The sequence below is a fragment of the Myxine glutinosa genome, chromosome 9 (assembly GCF_964187855.1).
Source record: "Myxine glutinosa chromosome 9, kmMyxGlut1.1, whole genome shotgun sequence".
In the NCBI taxonomy this organism is placed as follows: domain Eukaryota; kingdom Metazoa; phylum Chordata; class Myxini; order Myxiniformes; family Myxinidae; genus Myxine; species Myxine glutinosa.
Window position 1 is genome coordinate 90,007,521 of NC_136269.1, and position 21,351 is coordinate 90,028,871.

Below are 21,351 nucleotides of genomic sequence, written 5' to 3' on the forward strand. Positions count from 1 at the left end.
AAGCACACCTGTGATTGTCACAGAGGAGGTGGCCGAGGAAGGGGCGCGAAGAGGTGTGTTGGTGAGGTGTGCGAGCGACGAATGTGTGCCAAGGTGTTCGGTGGTCAGGTGTGTGACCAAGTCGGTGAGTGGAATGAGTGTACCTGGGTGTGTAAGGAAAGGTACGAGGAGCATGGGAACGGCTGGAGGTATGAGCAAGAAAGGGGTAGCGTATGCTTGTAAGCATGCAGGTGAGGCATCGACGGTAACCGGGTTAGAGGTTAGAATGACTTATAGCCGAATCGGGCCCTCGGTGCGCGTCGGGCAGCTTCGCGTGCCACGAGGACCAGCGGGGATCCGAACCACGGCGGTTTCGAAAGAACCGCCGTACGCGATCCACGCTGTGCCTCGCTTGGAACGGCCGCGTCCGGGCTCCACTAGGCGGAGCGGGCAGCCCGATAGGAAGGGTCGTCATGGCGACCACTTTTTGTTGAGACGTGCCGGCAGGTCGAGATCGGGACATTGGATGGCTCCACGCCGAGGTGGTGCGTGGGATCTCGGCCCGGGTAAGCCCCCGTCCCTGCCACGAAGGCGGGACGTATCCAGCCGCTGGCACCAAAGAACCCGCGTTCATTGCTCGGCTGTACGAAGCCGAGCTTTGGAAGGGAATTGGCGCACCGAGAGGATCTAATAAGTAGACGGGTGATGAGGATAGTGTTTTGGCCCCGAAATTAGAAAAAAAAGCAAAATTTGATGATGGTATGGTGATTAGCGGTAAATGGCAAATTTTTGATTTGTTGGATTTGGACGAGCGAAATTGATAGGACCTCCCCGATGTGGAGGGATGGCAAATCCACCATCCCTCACAGTGGGGGCAAATGCGCAATAGTTTATGGGGTTGATGGCAGTGAAAACTAGCCCGGGTGGGTTAGGATATATCGTGTTAGGGATCTAGCGAAGATGACATTAGGTGACGTTAAGGTTAGTTAGTGACAATGATACCTGTAGTGGGGACGCAGGTAGATTAGCGTGGATGATAATGATGAGGGAGCGCAATAGTTTAAAGGGACGACTGGGAAGCGCAAGTTCAGAGGGGAGTAGTTAGAAGAGATGATGCCGTGTGTGTGAGGATTGAACAGGTGTGATTGCACAGGTGTGCAACTGAACAGGTGAATGGAGCAGTGTATGAGTGAGTGATAGTGATTGTGTATTGTGATGACCAAATGGGCCAGGAAGAAAGGAGGGTGCAGGTGGCACCAGGTATGATTGCACAGGTGTGCAACAATAGGTGTATGTGGCTGTGTGGAATAAATGGTAGTGTGGAATATATGGGGTATTGGAATGGATGGTCGTGGAGTGAGTATGGTGGAAATTGTGGAGTGGAGTGGATGGTGCGAAGGTGTGAATGGGGGAAGAGTGGACCCCCATCACGGATACCCGGGGCGGGTAGTGTAAGTGTTAGGTAGAGGGTATAGGTAAATTGTGGTTGGATATTGGCATCTGTGGTGCGGGTGAGAGAATGATCTTTGGATGGGTGCATTAGTGTTGTGGAAATGGCTGGGCGTGTAGCCTGTTAGTGTGTGTAGTTGGTTGGGCGCTCCACCACTGTGAGGATGTCGGCCAGGTGAGGCCGCAGGTGGGCTCTGGGAGCCGGTAGTAGTTGTTGTGGATGGGGCCCGAGGATCCGGAGGACAGACCCGGGTAGCCCAGTGCCAGAGGGCACCGAGTGGGGTGACAGAGCCAGGAGGGGCTGTCCCCAGTTAGTTAGGTTAGGGTGAGGAGCTAGGTAAGCTCGGGTGGCAACTACAGTGGTGGAGGTGTGCAGGTGGGTAGACCTGCTGGGAGAGCTACACGTCGCAGCCCAGAAATTGTGCGAGGGCACCGGGAGATGAATCGGGGGAGTGAGACCCCAAATTGAGAAGCACCACAGTTTGGTCAATGGGAATTGGTTTTTAGAACCCATAGTGTAAGTTGGCCAATGGATTGGCAGGGAGAGACCCCGGGTAGTGTAAAGTGTATTAAAGTCCTTTAGAGAATAGATAGGATGAAGGATCTCCTCGCACCATCTGCATCCACTCACCTGAGGTGACAGGTACTCCACACCATGCCATGGTTTGATTATTTTTTATGATGCAAATGTTTGGATTGTGAGACGCATCATGACGTGGGTGTGACATTGTGCTTTGTTGTTCCATCTCTTCCTCCTTATGAGGATTGATGATGAATTGGGTGATGGCAAATTTTGGTTAGAGGGATTGTGGAGACGAATTTGGTATAGGAGAAATATGGGGAAGACGTGACAGTAGTGACGAATTTGTAAATGGGTAGATTTTTGTACATATGGGGTAAGGGCAAGGGTAGTGTAGGTGACAGGGGGGTGACGTACGGTAGGGACGAGCTTTCTCACTTCGCCCTCCGTACGCATTTCGCCTTGCATTGCCTTATTGATGTGTACCCTTGTGACCTTACCCCTCGCTCAATTGTCTCTTTTGTCTCCCACATGACCTGTGCGCCATTGGGGGCCGAGGGGAGCGTGCGTGAGGAGGCCATTGTGCGCACGAGATTCCCAGAACCAGCATGCATTGCGTTGATGTACCACTTTATGGACCGCTGTTCTGCGGCCAAGTACCACTTGATGGACCCCAGGTTCTGGGGCAGGGCACCTCTGTTGGAGACCGGCCATAGTGGCCAGGGAATCTTGCTTGCGGACCTCGGTAAGGTGGCACCTATGCCAAACAGGTGGACCACCCTTAGTTGGCCCCTGTTGCCCTAAATAAAAATGGACACGGTTTGTGCTTTTTATTATTTCCAACTAGGCCGCATGAAGCCAGAAGACGTCGGGAAGAACATCGGCCCAGCAGAGAAAGAGAAGACCACCACCAGTTGTTTTGTTGTGTTTATTATGAACCATGGTGACTGCGCACCGAGTGGTGCTTTTGGTGCTTTGTGGTGCTTTTGGTGCTTTTGGGTGCTTTTGGGTGCTTTGGTGGTATTGGTACTGGTGCATCGATGCAATGCGTGCTGTCTCCTCCCTCCCAACAGGAATTTCATTTTTCTTGTTCCCTAAAAAGAAAAAAAAAAAACAGGTCCTGGGTTGCGTTGTAAATAAGAAATAACGTCATTGTAAATAATGCTCCCCACCGTAAATGTATAGTTTGAGAATAATTCCGTAATTCGGTTAGCTGTGGGCTTGAGTCTGTTAGACAGGGTGCAATGCAATAGGGGGACATACTTCCGCTTCTTCCGTCTTCCGCTTCCGGTCCGGTCTGGAGAGGACGCTGGCGTTACTTGTTCGCCGCTTCTCCGACTGGGCCATTGTACATAGTTTGCTTTTCTGGTGGTCGTGGCGGATTTTTGACCGTTGGGTCTGCCCTCTGCTCGGTCCCGGCTCTGCTCCTGGCTTCGCCTGCCCGGCTCCTCCACTGTTTCCTCAGGCCCGCTCCCGTTGTTTGCGGCGGTGGCTGTTTGCCGCTGTGGTCTTGATTAGTGGCTGCAGTCGTTTGCCGCTGCGTTTGCCGCTTTGCCTCCTCGACCTTGGCCTCGTACTCGTCCCTTCGCTCCTGCCTGGCATGGCTCTGAGGTACTCCGCCGCAAGGCTTCTTCTGCTCAATACCCGCTCCACCCCATCATGCATCTCTGCCATCAAATCAAATGGACTCCTCCGACGACCCAGGTACATTCACCGTGGCTCCGGTCGTAAGTTTGTTTATTTGCAATCAGGTCACTCCATCCCCGTCCTCTGGTCGGCTCAGCGCACTCTCACTCTTCGTCCCAGCGCACATGGTCACAGCAACGCACACGATCGCACCTCCTGCCTACGAACCCTGGCTAAATCACCTGAATTCATCCCTGCTGTTCAAAACAACATCAAGCTCACCCTGTTCAACACCCGGTCCCTCAACAACAAATGCCTCATCCTGAACGAATACATCCTGGATAACAAACTGGACTTTCTCTGTCTCACCGAAACCTGGCAACAACCTCTGGACCACTACACACTTAACCTCACCACACCCAATGGATATTCCTACGTCAATAAACCACGCTCGGAGGGCCGAGGTGGTGGAATTGCCGTTATCCACCGTCAAGACATCAAGACCAACCTCATCTCCATCTCATCTGCTCCATCATTTGAACACCTGGCTTTAAAACTCTCTGGTCACACGCAGTCAGTCATGGCTGTCGTCTACCGCCCTCCCAAACCACACCCATCATTCCTGTCTGACTTCTCCTACTTTCTGACCCAGCTATGTTCCCTCTCCCCCTCAATCCTCCTCCTTGGTGATTTCAATATCCACATGGACTCCACTGACTCCACAATAACCACTGACTTCACTGATTTACTCACCTGCTTTAACCTCACTCAACATGTCGACTTTCCTACCCATATCCGTGGTCACATTTTGGACCTTGTCTGCTCCACTGGATTAAATTTGCACCATCTCTATGGCTCTGACCTCACCCTCTCTGACCACTTAGCCATCACTCTGACCATCAACATCCCCGCCCCAACACCAAGGCATTATCGCACAATCAACTTCCGTAAGCTAAACGCTCTTTCACCTACCTCATTCTCATCCACCCTCTCTGAAAAAATGTCCACTTCTCCCTTCATTGACCTCCACACCCCTTCTGACCTCACTGACTACTACAACCACACTCTCTCCTCCTGCCTTGACCAGCTTGCGCCTGTAAAAACCAAAACAGTTTCTTTCACCCATTCTGCTCCCTGGTTTACCCCTGAACTCCACCTGATGAAAACTCGTGCTCGCCAACTTGAAAGACTCCGCAATAAAACGGGTCTCACAGTTCACTCCCAAGCCTACAAGGACCACCTACAACACTACAAAGATGCCCTCTCCCGCGCCCGCTCTGCCTACTACTCTCAAATTATCCACTCTGGCTCCGGAAACCCAAAAGCACTCTTCTCGACAATAAACAAACTCCTCCGCCCCCTGAACACCACCACCCAGTCATTCACAGTAGACAACTGCATCTCCTTCCTCTCTTTCTTCCAACGCAAAATTGACAACATCTACAACAGCTTGACCACCGCCGCACCCGCTCCCCCTCCAACCACCTGCCCCCCCTTGTCCTGCCATCCCCTGTCTCGGTTCTCCCCAATCTCCCCTACTGACCTCTCTGAACTCCTCATAGGAATGAAAACTGCCACCTGCACTCTTGACCCCATCCCCTCCAGCTTTGTCAAAGCCTCCCTACCTGCTCTCTCTCCACTTATCATTGCAACAATAAACTCCTCTCTGTCTACAGGCATCGTCCCACCTTCCCTCAAAATTGCTGCTGTTACCCCCATTCTAAAAAAACCTGGTCTAAACCCTGACACCCTAAACAACTTCAGACCCATCTCCAACCTACCCTTTCTGTCAAAAGTTTTGGAACGCACTGTAGCCACTCAACTCAAACATCATCTCTCTGCCAATAACCTGTATGAAACATTCCAATCCGGATTCCGGTCCAACCACAGTACTGAAACTGCTCTCCTCAAAATCACCAACGACCTTCTCCTCTCCTCTGACGCTGGCAACCTCAACATTCTCGTCCTCCCTAAACAACTTCAGACAACTTCAGACTTCAGACACCCTAAACAACTTCAGACCCATCTCCAACCTACCCTTTCTGTCAAAAGTTTTGGAACGCACTGTAGCCACTCAACTCAAACATCATCTCTCTGCCAATAACCTGTATGAAACATTCCAATCCGGATTCCGGTCCAACCACAGTACTGAAACTGCTCTCCTCAAAATCACCAACGACCTTCTCCTCTCCTCTGACGCTGGCAACCTCAACATTCTCGTCCTCCTCGACCTCAGCGCTGCCTTTGACACCATCGATCACACTATCCTCCTCACCCGACTTGAATCCACCTTTAACGTTACCGGCACTGCCCTCTCTTGGATTAAATCATACCTCTATGACAGATGCCAGTTCATCTCCATCAATAACTGCAAATCCCCCACTGCTCCCCTCCCCCAAGGTGTCCCCCAAGGTTCAGTTCTTGGCCCCCTCCTCTTCATCCTTTACCTGTCCCCGCTCGGTCACTTAATCCGCCGTCATGGTCTCCAATTCCACTGCTTCGCCGATGACATCCAGCTTTTCATCTCCACCAAGTTCGTCTCCACCGACACCCACTCTATCCTGACAAACTGCATCACTGAAATAAAATCCTGGCTTCAAATCAACTTCCTCAAGCTTAACTGTGATAAATCTGAAATAATCATCATTGGCCCAAAAACGCTCACAAAATCCACCCATAACTTTGCCCTCAACATCGACGGTATCCCAGTATCCACCTCCCCTCACATCCGGAATCTTGGCGTCATCTTTGACCAAACCCTTTCCTTCGACAAATACACTAAACAGATCACAAAGTCAGCCTTCTTTCACCTGAAAAACATTGCCCGTCTCCGCTCATCCCTCTCCTCCACGGCTGCAGAAACCCTCATCCACGCCTTCATCACCTCCCGTCTGGACTACTGCAATAGCCTCCTCTATGGTTCACCCTAAAAAATCACCAATAAACTCCAATACATTCAGAACTCCGCTGCCCGTCTACTCACCCATTCCCGGACCCGTGACCACATCACCCCCGTCCTTTACAAGCTTCACTGGCTCCCCATCCCCCAGAGAATCCAGTACAAAATCCTCCTCTTGACATACAAAGCCCTCCATAACCTGGCCCCATCCTACCTGGCTGACCTTCTCTCCAGACACACTCCCACCCGCAACCTCCGCTCTGCTGGTACAAACCTCCTGACCCCCTCCATCCGGACCAAATTCAGATCCTGGGGGGACAGGGCCTTCTCCATCGCTGTGCCCACCCTCTGGAACTCACTACCTCACACCATCAGAGACTCCTCCTCACTCACCACATTCAAAACATCACTAAAGACCCACCTGTTCAACACTGCATTCAACATTCAATCCACAGCATTTAACCCCTGACTATCTCTTCTCCTTCTCCCTCCTTTTGCTTTAAATATTTCCCTATTGATTCTTGTCTTTTTTGAAATTGTTGTTTTCATGTATTGTTATGCATTATGTTTGCCACTCTGTCAAAGCGCCTTTGGGCTTCTGGAAAAGCGCTATACAAAATAAATGAATTATTAATTATTATTATTATTATACTTATTTGTGTTTTAAGATTGTCACACTCAGGGTCAGGTTAAAAGTAAAGGGAATTACACCTACGTGTCACACTAAGTTAAAGTTTTGTAGGCCCGAGCACGGGCCTGAAGAAAGGAGGGTGCAGTGTAACGGTTTTGAGAAGTGTAACGAATTTGAGAAGTGTAACGGTTTTTGAGAAGTGTAACAATTTTGGAGGAAGTGTAACGAATGTGAAAAGTATGGTTTTGTTATGTGTAACACCCTCGTAATGTAAATAATGGTCGCAGCCGTCCTCCTAGTTAATTCCATGAAACTTACACGCAGGCCACGATATATCTTTTTAAATAGTGTATTTCCTTATTCTATGTAGGCTAAATATGTGTTTCCCACTAGATTGACTTTGCATTGTATCAAACAAAATAAGCGTAGGCCCTTTCAATTTCCCCAAACATCTCCGCTCTCCAAAGTTCCTTTCAAAAGGGGTGCGAGTGGTGTTCAATCCCGCAAGCCGCCATTGCCCATGTGCTAATCTCGGAGAAGAAAGGCGTGTCTCCACCTCGTCATAGAGGGGAGGAGTGAGCCAACCCCACTTGGCCAACCAGCACCGCGGTTAGCGACCCGGTAGGCGTGCCCTCGCAGCCGGCGGCTTGATTCCGCCCGGAGTAATAAAAGGGACTGGAAGGGACTGCTTCGGCAGATGACCAGATGAGAGATGAGCGAAGAGGTGACATACGAAAGGAGCTGTGAGCTGAGCTGTGAGCGGTGAGATGCGAGACGCTCCAAGCCAAAGAGGAGAGGAAACCAGCTTTGGAGAGACGCGCTGAGAGGAGGGAGACGGCTCCACCAGAAGGAGAGGAGCAGGTGTGACCGAGCCAGCGCGTGGCGTGACGTCTACAGCATCGGCAGCAGATACGCGACGGAGGGTTTTCCCGCCAAAACCGCGAGGAATTGAGAGCTGCTGCCTCCGACCCTGCCTCCCTCTCCAGCAATCCACCTCAAGCCCTACCTGCCTGCAATATCCCCTGTGTAAGTGTGAACGTCGTCTGTCCTACTTGTTGTCTTGGGGTTAAGTAAAATGAATAGTTTAAGCTAACGATGCACTGTGTGACTGCTTCTTCCATCCATTGCTGTAAATAATTTTGGTTGCTCTTTCTTTTTTTGCTTGTGTGTGTATAATAAATCTGTTCTTCCTCCGTACTCTGTCTTCTTCTCTTTTCATTCTCTTTCGGTCGCTTTAGAGGTTTCCCGATTGAATATCTGCGGTGCGATCTGGTCAACGTCGGGTGGAATCGGGTTCTAATCGGGGAGTAACTGTTCGGACGCGGTAATACCAACCGCTCGGTAAAATAACATCTTAATCCGCGATCCGTAACAATATCAATATAGAGTATCAGGGGCGGATGCAGGGATTTTAAAACGGGGGAGGGGGGCGGGTGGGGGTGGCGGTGAGGGAGTGGGGGTGGCCGGGGGGTGCATGAAACGATAGCGCTGGGGGGAGGGATGAAGGGGGTTGTGGGGGTGACCCCCCAGGAATTTTTTTTTAAATGATCGTCAGAAACGCCATTTCGTGCGTTGTTGGAAGTTTCTGCAGCTCCTTGTGTTCTTCCCTGGTCCAACAGTTCAACAGATTCGCGATGACTAATGGTCAGATGGAGGAACTGGTGAAACGACTTACCCAGCTGTTCCTTCTGCTATAAATTGATGAATTTTGTAGGTGTGTGTGTGTGTGTGTGTGTGTGTGTGTGTGTGTGTGTGTGTGTGTGTGTGTGTGTGTGTGTTGTGCATGCGTGCGGCATGTTTTTTATGTAGTTCTACTGGAGCTTTCTGATATGGAATTTCTGATTTGTGTAGTTCTCGCGAAATGATTGTTATGATCTCCTGAGTTAATTAGGCTAATTAACTCCAAAGAATCCAGAAGAATTCCCACGTTTCTAAATGCACGCCATGTTAAGGTGTATAGAGCAGCTTAATAGGTCCTTCCATGGCATGCCATTCTCATTACTAAATAAATAACAAAAACAATGATAATATTTTACAAAGCATTTATTCCAACTCGAGCACTGTAGGAGGCAGGTATGCTGCAAGGCCATGAAAGTTGTTGAAAATTTGGTCCATTTGGATTTTGGACCAACGGGCTCACCAGTAGTTATAAAAGACCTGCGCACTCCCATAGTGTGAAATGATGGCGATGACTGACTGTGTGCTGGTCAAAGCCCGGCACCGCCATGCGCCGAGGTTGTGAAGCTCAAGGCAGGGGGTTCTCCCCACAAAGCCCGGCACCGCCATGCGCCGAGGTGTGAAGCTCAAGGCAGAGGGTTCTCCCCACAAAGCCCGGCACCGCCATGCGCCGAGGTGTGAAGCTCAAGGCAGAGGGTTCTCCCCACAAAGCCCGGCACCGCCATGCGCCGAGGTTGTGAAGCTCAAGGCAGGGGGTTCTCCCCACAAAAGAGATCAGATTGGACAGCGGAATGTGAATTATTTTATTAATCGTAAATTATGCTATTTTCGAATAGACGGCGCTTGTGTTTCTGAATGAAAATGTCACACACATCATGTGCGGATATGGTGAAGTCATGGTGTATGTTCATGAGGGCCAGAGATGCCATCCGACTTTCTCCCATGGAATTTCTCAGGTCGGTCTTCAGACGACGCAGGCAAGAAAACGAGCGTTCAGCCTCACAGGAGCCTACAGGGAGGGTGCATCCAATATGGAGTAGGACTTTGATGGATGGAAATTCGTCTCCATCTACTGCGTAGAAACAATCCATGAATGTGCTTGGAAGCGTGTCGTTGGGCTTCCTTCTCCAAAACATCTGCCAGTCTAAGCTCATTTATCAGCCCTGCGGGATGTTCCACGTCGTTTTTCCAACGCAACAGCTTCTGATGTCGGGCTGGAATGTCGCAGGTATCGGCGATTATTGCAGATGGCATCAGCAGAAACAGATCACGACCTTCCCGATTTTCAGCACAGAATCGGGTGTCCATTTCCTGACTGAGGTGGTCGAGAAATGGGATGGACATGTTTCTGAGGTAGAAGAGCAAGGGAGTATTGGCGGCAGTGTTCAGTTTGGACGATGGATTTGTCGTTGTACAACTCTTGGCATTGTGACGTCACCTCCTACAGATTATATCATGGCCTAGGCGTGATTGAACCACAGAGAGAATTCAGTTTCAGTATTTGACGTAGTTGAGTGAGCGCGTCCTTCTTGTCGTCAATCATAGAGTATGCCTCCAGCACATCCATGCCGTTGCGTTGCAGAAGAGGGGGGGGGGGATGCGCACCCCCTGCACCCCCCCCCCCCCGGATCCGCCCTTGGAGTATGGTTCTTGGAAGTATTATGAAGGCGATTTGTGCTCTGCAGTGTTCAAGTATAATGGTTCAATTTGAATAAAGTTTTAAAGAGGTTTAATGTTTTTAAAATAAATAAATTTTGGGTTTTACCACCGTTTTACCCAGTGTATATTACAGCACTCTATTTAACATGTTTCATTCGTTCTTCATGCCTGCTTTTTGTGTCATGTATAACATCCTTAAAAACAGCTACTTTCTTGTTTGGAATGATTTTTAATTTTGTTTGACTGCCAAGCAGGCAGAGTAAACAAAAAAAAAAAAAAAAAAAAAAAAAAAGCATGAGAGAGAGAGGAGAGGAGAGAGATTTTTTTTTGTTTGTTTACTCTGCCTGCTTGACTGCCAAGCAGGCAGAGTAAACAAAAAAAATCTCTCTCCTCTCTGAGCATGCTCGGTCAGGACAAATTCAGAGACAAAATACAAAATACAAAATACAAAATACTATACGGTGAAACGGAAAACTTGTCTTCCGATTAGTGTTATAAATATAACATTCAACTTAAACAAGTTGTTCCTCGCACACAAACTGACGATCGTAGACTAAGATTGACAGACAGACGGACGCACATGACCCAATTGCTTTACTCCGCTTTTTGCTTCGCGGGCTTGGGATAATTATTTTGTTAAACACGACGTATAAACTTGGTTCTTCCTGCAATATTATGAAATAAAACTCCCACATTTAAGCAACTTACCAAAATGCTAATGATTTATAATGTAAAATTATTCTTTCAAAGTAAGCCGAGTGGTATCCAAAACAGGAAATTGCAATCACTGCGTACAAGACCCTTGCAGGGTTACACTGAGCATTCCATTCGATCTCTACGTGAATCCCATTAAACCTCACAGCAGTTCATTGTTATTGCTGAAATTCCATTCCAACAACAACAACACAGATGGTATTGAACCATTCCACAATTAACTGTAATTCGTCACATACACTGCGTTCAAATGCACATTGGGTTCTACTTGAGGCAGAACATGGATACAATATATTAATTTTTTTACAATATAACACGACAAACTGCAGAATTGTTTGAAGGATGGGTCAGGACTTTGCTCTGCAAGCAATATGAGGCATCACCACATAAATGTGAAACCATCGGTACTTGTGTATGCCAGTACGCTTGATGCTGGAATTCTTTTACCATTGGAAAATGAAGGATCCGTTTAGGCTGCTGGAGAAAGTTAAAAGAGAAGGGATGTGGATTGTGTGTTCAGGATTTCTGCCAAGGGTATATATATAGAGTTTCGGTTAGTGAACTGTAGGACTGCAGAGCTGAAATATTTGTGAGTTTACAAGTGTGGGAAGGAGGTATTTAGATTTCTAAACATCAAAAATAATTTGGTGCCAGGAAAGCAGATTTATATTAGACTAGCGGGGTACCCATCCTATGCACGGGTGGGAAGCCAGAAGCAAACAATCAATGCGGCAATGGTGAATGCGAGACCATGGAACCAATAATTTCCAGATTCCTGTGACACCTTTAGTCGAACGTCAGACATGGACAGCCGGTTCATGAATGACTTGTGCAAAAAACGGCGAATGGGAAACAATGAACCAATACAACAACAACAGGCATTTTAAGGCCATTTTCCCTGCAAGAGCGGGGGTTAGCCGTGCGGTCCCCATGACAATGTTCTCCATTTTGCCCTATTTTCTGCATCTCCCCTTCTTAACCCTCTTGCCCGCATTTCTTCTTCGACCATCTTCAGCCAAGTCTTTATCGGTCTTCCCCGTCCTCTACTTCCTTCTACATTCATTTCCATCACTCTTTTCAACCAGTCACTTTCATCCTTCCTCAACACATGACCAAACCATCTCAACCTGTTTCTCTTCACAGCATCCATCACAGGCTCTATTCCCATCATCTTTCGCAATTCATCATTTGTCTTCCTCTCTCTCAACGATACTCCACACATTCACCGAACCATTCGCATTTCCACCCTTTCCAGCCTTCGTTGCTGCTCTACGTTCATTACCCATGTCTCGCTCCCATAAATCATAACACTTCTCACACATGCAGCATACACCTTTCCCTTCAGCTTCAACGACACTCCCCTCCTCGTCAGCATGCCACTCAGTTCCCAAAACTTCTTCCATGCACATCTCACTCGAGCAAGTGGCTCGAGCAACCGGAGTCTGATCCACCTTCTCCATTCAGCATGTCTCCAAGGTAACAAAATGTTTTCACACCTTCCAGCTTCACGCCATCTCCAAGATCCAACTCAACATTTCCTCCATCTGCAGCTCCCTCTGTGCACACCTTACACTTGAATGTAGCTGCCACACTGGTTAATGACCCTTTCAAACCACTACATTTTTGATGAACCCACTCAGTGCACATTGTACATTGAATGGAGTTCACTCCGACACCCTTCCTGCATACAGCACACGGCCACTTCCCAGTTCTTTCCACCTCACCACATGCTTTACCACTTGCCATCACCTTCGTTTTTCCAATATTCACCTTCAGACCTTTTGTCTCCATACATTCCTTCCACTTATTCATCTTCTCCTTCAGTCCATCCTTACTTTCTGCAATCAACACCAGATCATCTGCATACAACAACTCCCACGGGAAACCCTGCTTTACGTTCTGAGCCAGCACCTCCATCACAGCTACAAATAGTAGTGGACTTAGTACCGACCCCTGATGCACTCCCACCTTCACCTCAAACTCACCACTGTTCCCGTCCTTCGTCCTTACAGCTGTGCGCGCTCTTTTGTACATTGCCATCACTACTCTGATCAACCATTCCTCCACTCCTAATTTCCTCAATGCCCATGTCACTACTTCGCGTGGAACCCTATCGAATGCTTTCTCCAGATCAACAAACCCAAAAAACAACTTCTTCCTCTTCTCCATATACTTCTCCTGCAACTGCCTCACAATAAAAAGCGCGTCTGTCGTTCCTCTTTCTGGCATAAATCCAAACTGCATTTCGTCAATCTTCACTTTCTTCCTTATCCTCCTCTCCAACACCCTTTCCAATACCTTCATTCCATGCTCCAATAACTTTATCACTCGATACGAGCCACAGTCCAGAACCAATACATTGCACATTTCTGTGCCACCTTCAGTCGAACATGGTATTGAACCAGCATTGAACCAGCTTAACCAAACAGCATGGACAGCAGGTTCGTGAATGACTTGCACAAAAACGTACCCAGTGTGAATGGTTCTATACCAAGTTAATGGGAAATCTGCATAATTTTGGAAAATCTGCGAATGTCACGGTTAGAAAGTAGAAACTTTCACGTCATTTCATGCTGACATGAACTCCTCCATGGGGACCCTCCATGCTGGCACAAATACAAACAGGGGAATGATAAAGAAAAACAAATATTTTTAAAGCCAGCCGGCCTTATAATCCTCCAAAAGGGGTCTCTTCAGCGAGTTCCCCTTATGACGTCGGCAGCACAGGCGGCCCAAAACCGCTCGTGCGGGAACCGCACAAGATGGCGCGAAGCTCCTCTTCACTGTGCCACGAACGTGAGGCAATCCATGCAGCCGGTCCCCTTTCGCTCTTGTCCCCCTCCAAAATGCTACGCGGCTCCATAAAGTTCTCCTCATGATCCAACCGAGACAGGAGCTGCCAAGCCAGAGACAAAGAGTTCCAACAAAAGTTCGGACGGCTTTCCTCACGACCCACACAAGCCAAAATGCGACCTCCCATGGCCAAGCTAGCCGGGAGAGAGCGAGAGAGAAGAGAGAAGAGAGATTCTTCCTCTTCCCCGGCCCAGCACACTTGCTCTGATGTCACCCCTGGCCAATCACCCGAGCTCTGTCTGTCACCCCCATGTCTTCTTAACCAAAGATGAAGCTCAGGGCGTGGTCCCTCCCTTACAATCCATCGGTGGCGGAGTTTTGTCAGAATGTTCACATTACATCGGCAGTCATTGGGCGGGGTTTAGCCCGATCAGGAATGTGCTGGGTTTCCGTCGGGCTTGTCGGTGTTGTTGGTTAATGGGGCCGATTGCATGGCTGGCCGAGTAGCCATATTTAACGAACACAAAACCACCCTCCATGTGCTGACACAAAAACACTTTTAAGCTCACCGTTTCCCTGGTTATGTACATCGAGATGTGCTTCCTACTCGCACGTAGTCCATGCTAATATTACACAATTCTATCTGTACTTGGGTATGTCATCACTCATCACCTTCACTTACCTCCACAAACGTAACAATATTTACATAGTATCTGCATTTGTGGTTCACGAGTTATCAAGTGACCACTATATTCGTCATGTGTGTGCATCTGTCTGTGTGTGTGTCTGTGTGTCTGTCTGTCCGCAGCATAACTACCCGATGATATCCGATCTTGATGAAACTTGGGTGGGAGGTTGATATCATGATCTCGTTGTGTCCTGCCTAGAGTGGGCATATTGCGCCCATTGTGGGCGGAGCCACGCCCGTAAAAGATGTCTTTTTGGAGGGTAATCGAGTTCAAGCTACATCTTCTCCGAGGGGTTTGGTGGAATCTGACAGGGGTTTCGATATTTGGTTAGGCCAATGTCATGTGTCTAGCCCCATGGAGTTCGATTTTTCATGTTATTTTTTTTCATTTTATTTATTTATTTATTTTTCATTTCATTTTTCCCCGAATTTTCGGTATTGTGTAGCTAACTAACCTCATAACTGATTATACATTATTTTCTATCTCATTTCAAGGTCGGTAACCCTCGTTTTGACATTTCCGGGCCTGGCCTGTCCGGGCCTGTTTCGGTTACAGTCCGTCCGTCCTTTGTCATTGAATACCACTCGCTCGTGAACCATCGTCGTCTCCTGACTTGTTTTTAGCTTCATCACTTTGTTGTAGTTTGTGAAGACTCCAAATATAAATTTTTATTTGAAAGCATCATGAAATAAGCTCAGATGTCACGTGTTGTCAACATGTGAAAACTTTGGAGGGGGGTGAACACTTTTTCAGGCCACTGTAGATACACTTGCTCCATTATATGTTGATTATCTCAGTGGAGATAGCCTCATGACTCACTCATTGCTCTTGGGAAGGAACCTGCAGAACCGGATTGAATAGTAGTGAAAAATATTTTCTAAGAACCTTTGTATTTTGTGTGAAGTCATAAAACAGAAGCCAAGGTGAATAAAGGAGACAAAAGTGGCATTAATAGGAGACCAAAAGGACAGAAAGAGCAACTGTTTTATCTTGATACCTGGCTATGCAGTTCCCTGCGGTCCCTCAATAAAAATAAGATAAATGATCACGCTATGTTGGCAGCTGTATTAGGCCCCCCTTCCCATGCTGTTCACAAGTGCAAGACAATCGAAATCCTCGAAAGTGCCAGAAGCATTTTCTGTGGAATGAAACATTTCTCACCAACTTCATGCAATGAAGGGCAACGGTGAAGGTTTGACTGCAGCCAACTGATGTAATCATTGCTGATTTGCATCTTTCAAAAAGGAGGAAGAATCTTACTAGAGCTGGCAAGAAGGATGTCCTAGAGGCCCTAGACCCTATAGACTCCTAGGAGTATTGGAGGTATACACACTCGCCTCTGAGCGATATTGCCTGGGTTTGAATCCCGACCCAACAATAAACTGTCTGTTTCACAGGAAGGGTGGTTCATCAACGTGTGTGCCATCCGTCCCTTGGATGGACATTAAACTGGGCGTCCCGTCTGTCGGTATTAGTTGGTGGATGTTAAAGATCCCTCGGTGTCCTCCACAAAGAGTAGACAAGCTTTCGCCAGCAGCATGAACAAATTACAAACTATCGCCCAAACCTACAGATGGCATTGCATCAGCAGCACAACCACACCCTCAGCCAATGATGCTACCTGGAGCCTTGTGCTGCATTCAAAGAAGAAGAAGAATGCTATTTTGGCGAAAATAATGAGTGGTTTTAGTGAAAAATAATGTTACGCTAGCTGCACATCTTCAAACTGCAAATCTGAAGGTCATTACATCTCCAAGAACCATAATATACTAGCAGTAACTCATAGTACAAATACCACGATAGAAAAAATAAATAAAAGGAATCCTTTTAGTTTTGCAATGGAACTAAAAAAATGGAAGGTTCAATATAAGGAGTGCCTTGAGTTGTAATTGTATGCACATGATGCTTAAAGAAAAGAAGAGTAAAATGAGTTGAACGACTTATTGATTTATTTAAATAATTCAAAACAAGAGATCATTGTCCTCGCTGTGATGTGAAAGTTCTATCGCGGGAGATACTAATGATTGCGTAGGGCTTGGCTCCCATGGCATCAAACTGAGCAAGTTATGAGGCAGAAGCACCAGCCCAAAGGGGAGAGCAGTATTCCATGTATTGTTTATCGAGCTGAGGTTGGTGGATAAGCTGGAACACAGAATGGACCACAACATAACAGAACAAAAAGTCAAACGGCACCCGGTAGAGCGCATACCTCTGCCAGTTTACATTTTGTGTCCCACTGATAGGCCGGATCTGGATCATCAGATCATTTTGGAACCAGAATCTAATCGACTTGTTAACTTGTCACCTAACCAACTCAACTACCAACTTTTTTTCATAATCTGTCCATATCGAGATAGCGTGCTCACAGACAAACAGACATTGGGAAAACCAACTCCGCCCACCTTCGGTGGCAGAGGTAACAACAATAGACAAAGAGAAGATGGGGGGGGGGAGGGCACACCAACAGCAGGGTACAGGGACAAAGTAGTTTTGGAGGAAGAATGAATATAGGAAAGAACAAGAGCAAGAGGAGGGAAAGGAGTTTACAGGTGGTGAAGAAGCTGGATACAGGTGCAATATCTCTATCACACAAGTGGAAGGGAAATCTGGCGAACCACAAATGGAACAAAAATTAAAGAGGAGGGATAGGGAGCAGGGGTGGCAGAAGGGGAAACCCAATAACCTGGAAACACGGGAAAGAGTCTGACTTGGGAGGGTTAATGACGGAATAAGAGATCATGAGTATGGATTGGGAATAACCTGAGATGGTGGGCTTGAAGCACTGGAGGAGAGAATGAGATTGAACAGACTGATGATGTTGGTTCAGCAGGCTAGAGAAAACAAGAACAAATGTGTGGACGTGAGCAGTGACCTTGGATCTTGGGAGTTTCACCAGAAGTAGGTTACTAGCAGAACATATGCACTCTGCAGAAATCTCGGAGGGACAAAGCATAAATAGGGAGGGCAAAGGGTGCAAGACAAGAATGGAGACGGTAGATTTCCAAGAGACCACTGACATGTCTGCAATGTGAAAGTAATAGGCCGAGAGACTCAGCCTTATCGAGGGAGATAACAATGATTTTTACGGCCTTGGTTTCCATGGCATCGCACTGAGCAAGCTGTGAGGCACTAGCCCAAAGGGGAGAGCATTATTCAATCAAACTGTGGATGAAGACCTTGGAAGTAAATAAAAATTCAGACTGCCAAGGAAAGACTTTGCACGACAAATGATGCCCGGACAGGCATGGCTATGGAGGCCAACTTAGATATGTGGTTGAAGGTGAGCCCTAAGGGTTTGATTGACTGCACTTCTTCTTGAGGTTTATTAAGGAAGTGGATGGGAGGGCTTGTAAGACTGTCCTTCCAGAGAGACAGAGTGAGAGTGTTTCTCCACATTGAAAATCATATTCCAAGTTTTGGACCAACTCGTGATTTTATCAATGTCCGAAGAGTGGGGAAAGGGTGTTGCCTGTCTGAGGTATGAGGGGTGCTATGGCAGATGGCGGAGTCATCAAAAAAGATAGAAAGAGGATTTTCTGGAGAGTCAGATACATTGTTGATGAAGATTAGGAATAAGATGTGGGCTTAGAACAGTCTTGTGACATTTCAGCCTTGACAGGAAAAGGATTCCGTTGAGAGCCTCCCATTCGCTACGAGTGTAGAGGAAGTCAGGAACCAAAGAGTGGAGTTGGCCTTGGATGACATAGGTAGAGTTTGGAATGAAACCGGGGTGCCAGACTGTCTCAAATGCTCGAGATATATCCAGAGAGATGGCTCTGATCTCATGTTTGAGGTTGAGGATCTCCATCCATTATTGCTGGAGCAGAAGCGGTATGTCAAGGATAGAGTGACAGTTTGAATCAGAACTGATAGTCATGATACAGTAAGTATTCTACAATGTCGCTTATCTATAATGTTTCTAACAACGTCGTGATGTTTCCAGATAACGTCGTCGGTTCCCATCAGTGCACCACATTTTTCGACTTTCCTTCCTACGCAGAATTAGGAACTACTTGCTTCAGCAGAACAGCATCCCATGCGATTGGTACAATATACAGTATCTATTGGTCGAAGTGAACTTATGTACGCTCTTTTTTTTGTGAAGTGAATTTCTGTTAAACATCGCGACGTAGAGGCATTGGGGGAGGGGCGGGGGTGGTGAAGGGGGGGGGTGGATTCAGCTCCATCATCCTTCTCCTCCAATAGCCCACTCCCCACCACTTTCCCTGGCACGACACCTCCACAAGACCATCGTAGGTGAGTACAGCATAAAGGTGGGTGCGATTCGGAAAATTTTAAGTCCGCTTACCGCTTATCCGCTCCGCCAGCCCGTGTAGTCCGATTCGCTTATCCGCTTCAGCGGCCGAAAATCTTAGTCCGCTTACCACTTATTCGCTTATCCGCTTCGATTCGATTTTTTAAAAGCGCTTCGACGTTTTAAAAGCGATTTTTGACGTTTCTAAAGGGAATTTAATGCTTTTTAAGCCTAAATAGCCATTTCTAACGACTACAAAGACAAACAAAGCTTTTAAGATCAAAAATATACATTTTTATTTAAATAAAATTTATTCAAAATTTATTGAAATAAAGTTTTCCACTCGACTCTACTCTACTCTACAGTTAATTTAAATATAATTTTAATATATGCAAGTTACATTAAAGAAAAATCAATTTGCCCGTCCTTTCTATGACAAGAGAGTCTACTAGTCAACAGACTAGCAGTCTGTTGACTAGTCCTCGTCTTCCTCCTCCACCTCGTGGGCCTTCTTGAGGATTTGGAGGTTGCCCTTCATGAAGACGAGGGCCTCGAAGTTCGGTGCAGCCAGGGCCGATCTCTTAGGCCTGAGGATGTCCGACCCGTAGCTGAACACGCGCTCGACCGAGGCAGAGCTCGGGAGCGGCGTGTTATGCCTGAGAAATAGAGTTACCCAAGCATCACGGAACTCGAGCGGGAAGAGATTGGGCGAGAGCCCCGGGTTCCCCCTCAGCGGCTTCCTCGACCAGTTGTTGACCTCTTCCCTGATCTTCTCCTCGAGGTTCTCCTCCTGCTGCCCCTCCTCCATGGCGAACAGGTAGTCCGTACTGCTCGAGCCGGGCTGGGGTCCCTGCTGGGGGGCAGGGTACAGGTGCTCGTCAGGCAGGACGTTGTGCTGGGCATCGTGGTACCTCTGGTAGTGCACCTTCAAGTTTGAACTTGATCCGGGCTGGGCTTTGAGTGTCTTTGAGCACTTGGTGCACGTGGCCTTGCTGTCCACGACCTTGAAGAAGGGGGCGATGTGCCTCTACTTCTGGCTGAGGCTGGAATTGTCTGTGTCCATTGTCACGTTGATCTCAGCCGACTCGATTGAGTCCAGCGACATCCTGCTCTCGCTGCGCGCGAGCTGAGGGGTCAGGGCGCAGATCTCCTGACTGTCCTCCATGTCCCCCATCATGTTGACCGCCGGGTTGTGGATGTCGCTGTGCTGGGACTGCTGGTTTGCGTCGCTCGTGTGCCTGTCCCTGGCACTACCGCTGGGCTGGAGAGTCAGAAATCTCTCCATCTTGACGTTATTGCCGCTCTAGCGTCCAATAAAATATTCAGTTTTCACTTATTATTCACTTAAATAAATATTCACAATTCTAGAGTAACGGCTCAGGCTAACAGCTGATTTGGCGAATCGCGATGCGCTTTAATTTTTCGGTAGTCCGCTTACGCTTATCCGCTTCGGTTTCCGGGGGTTGTTCCGATTCGCTTATCCGCTTCGAAAACGTTAGTCCGCTGCAGCGGATAAGCGGATAAGCGGACTTTCGAAGCGGACCGCCCACCTTTGCCGGCCTACAGCACAGTACTGTACTCTACTTTCCATGTTACTTTTTGTTTTTCATATAATTATTTTATTTAGTTATTAGTCCGCTACCGGTGTACACCGGAGGGGACTATAGGTTTGCACGCCGTCAGTCTGTCAGTCCGTCAGTCCGTCAGTCCGTCACGCAAAGAACAGTTGTCCAGACTTTTTTTCTAAACGCTTAATGCCATTGATTTCAAACTTGGCACATGGTTTCCTCATGATAAGATAAAGATCGTGTTCGAACTTCACGACGTTTCGATCATTTTTGACAAAGTTATGGCACTTTGAACTTTGGGAATTCTGATAATTCTGATGATCCTTAACGCAGTGCCATTTTAAGTTTCATTTCCTTTAAAAACCAATTTCTCTGCAATAATTGGACCGATTGAGATCAAATTTTCACCATAGGAGGGACTCGGTCTGTAGAATATTTTAATGGTAATTATGAGGTCACAGGTCACGTGGTTCGGCCGCCATATTGTTTTTCGTGAAAACATGAAAACCCCTTTTTCTCTGCAGCTGCTGAACAGATCGAGGCCAAACTTTGCAGGCAGAATCGCATACCCATGACGAACAAAAAAGTCAATGAGCATGACGTCATGTGTCACATGGTTTCAGAGTTATGACGTTTTTAAGCATGAACCTTTAAAACCGAGCCCCTCCCTCCTTTTTCATCCAATCGAGGGGAACATTCACAGAACTGTTGAGCATGTCAGTCTACTAAAATGTCCTTTTGGAATTTGCGATAGGGCACGTGGTATGGCAGATATCGTTAATTAAACGAAAATATATTTTTAAAATGGATATCTCTTGTTTATTCGAGAGTTCTCCTCAAGCCGCACCGCGCACCCTCAGCCTCGTCGCACGAACGTCAACAGCGTGACACA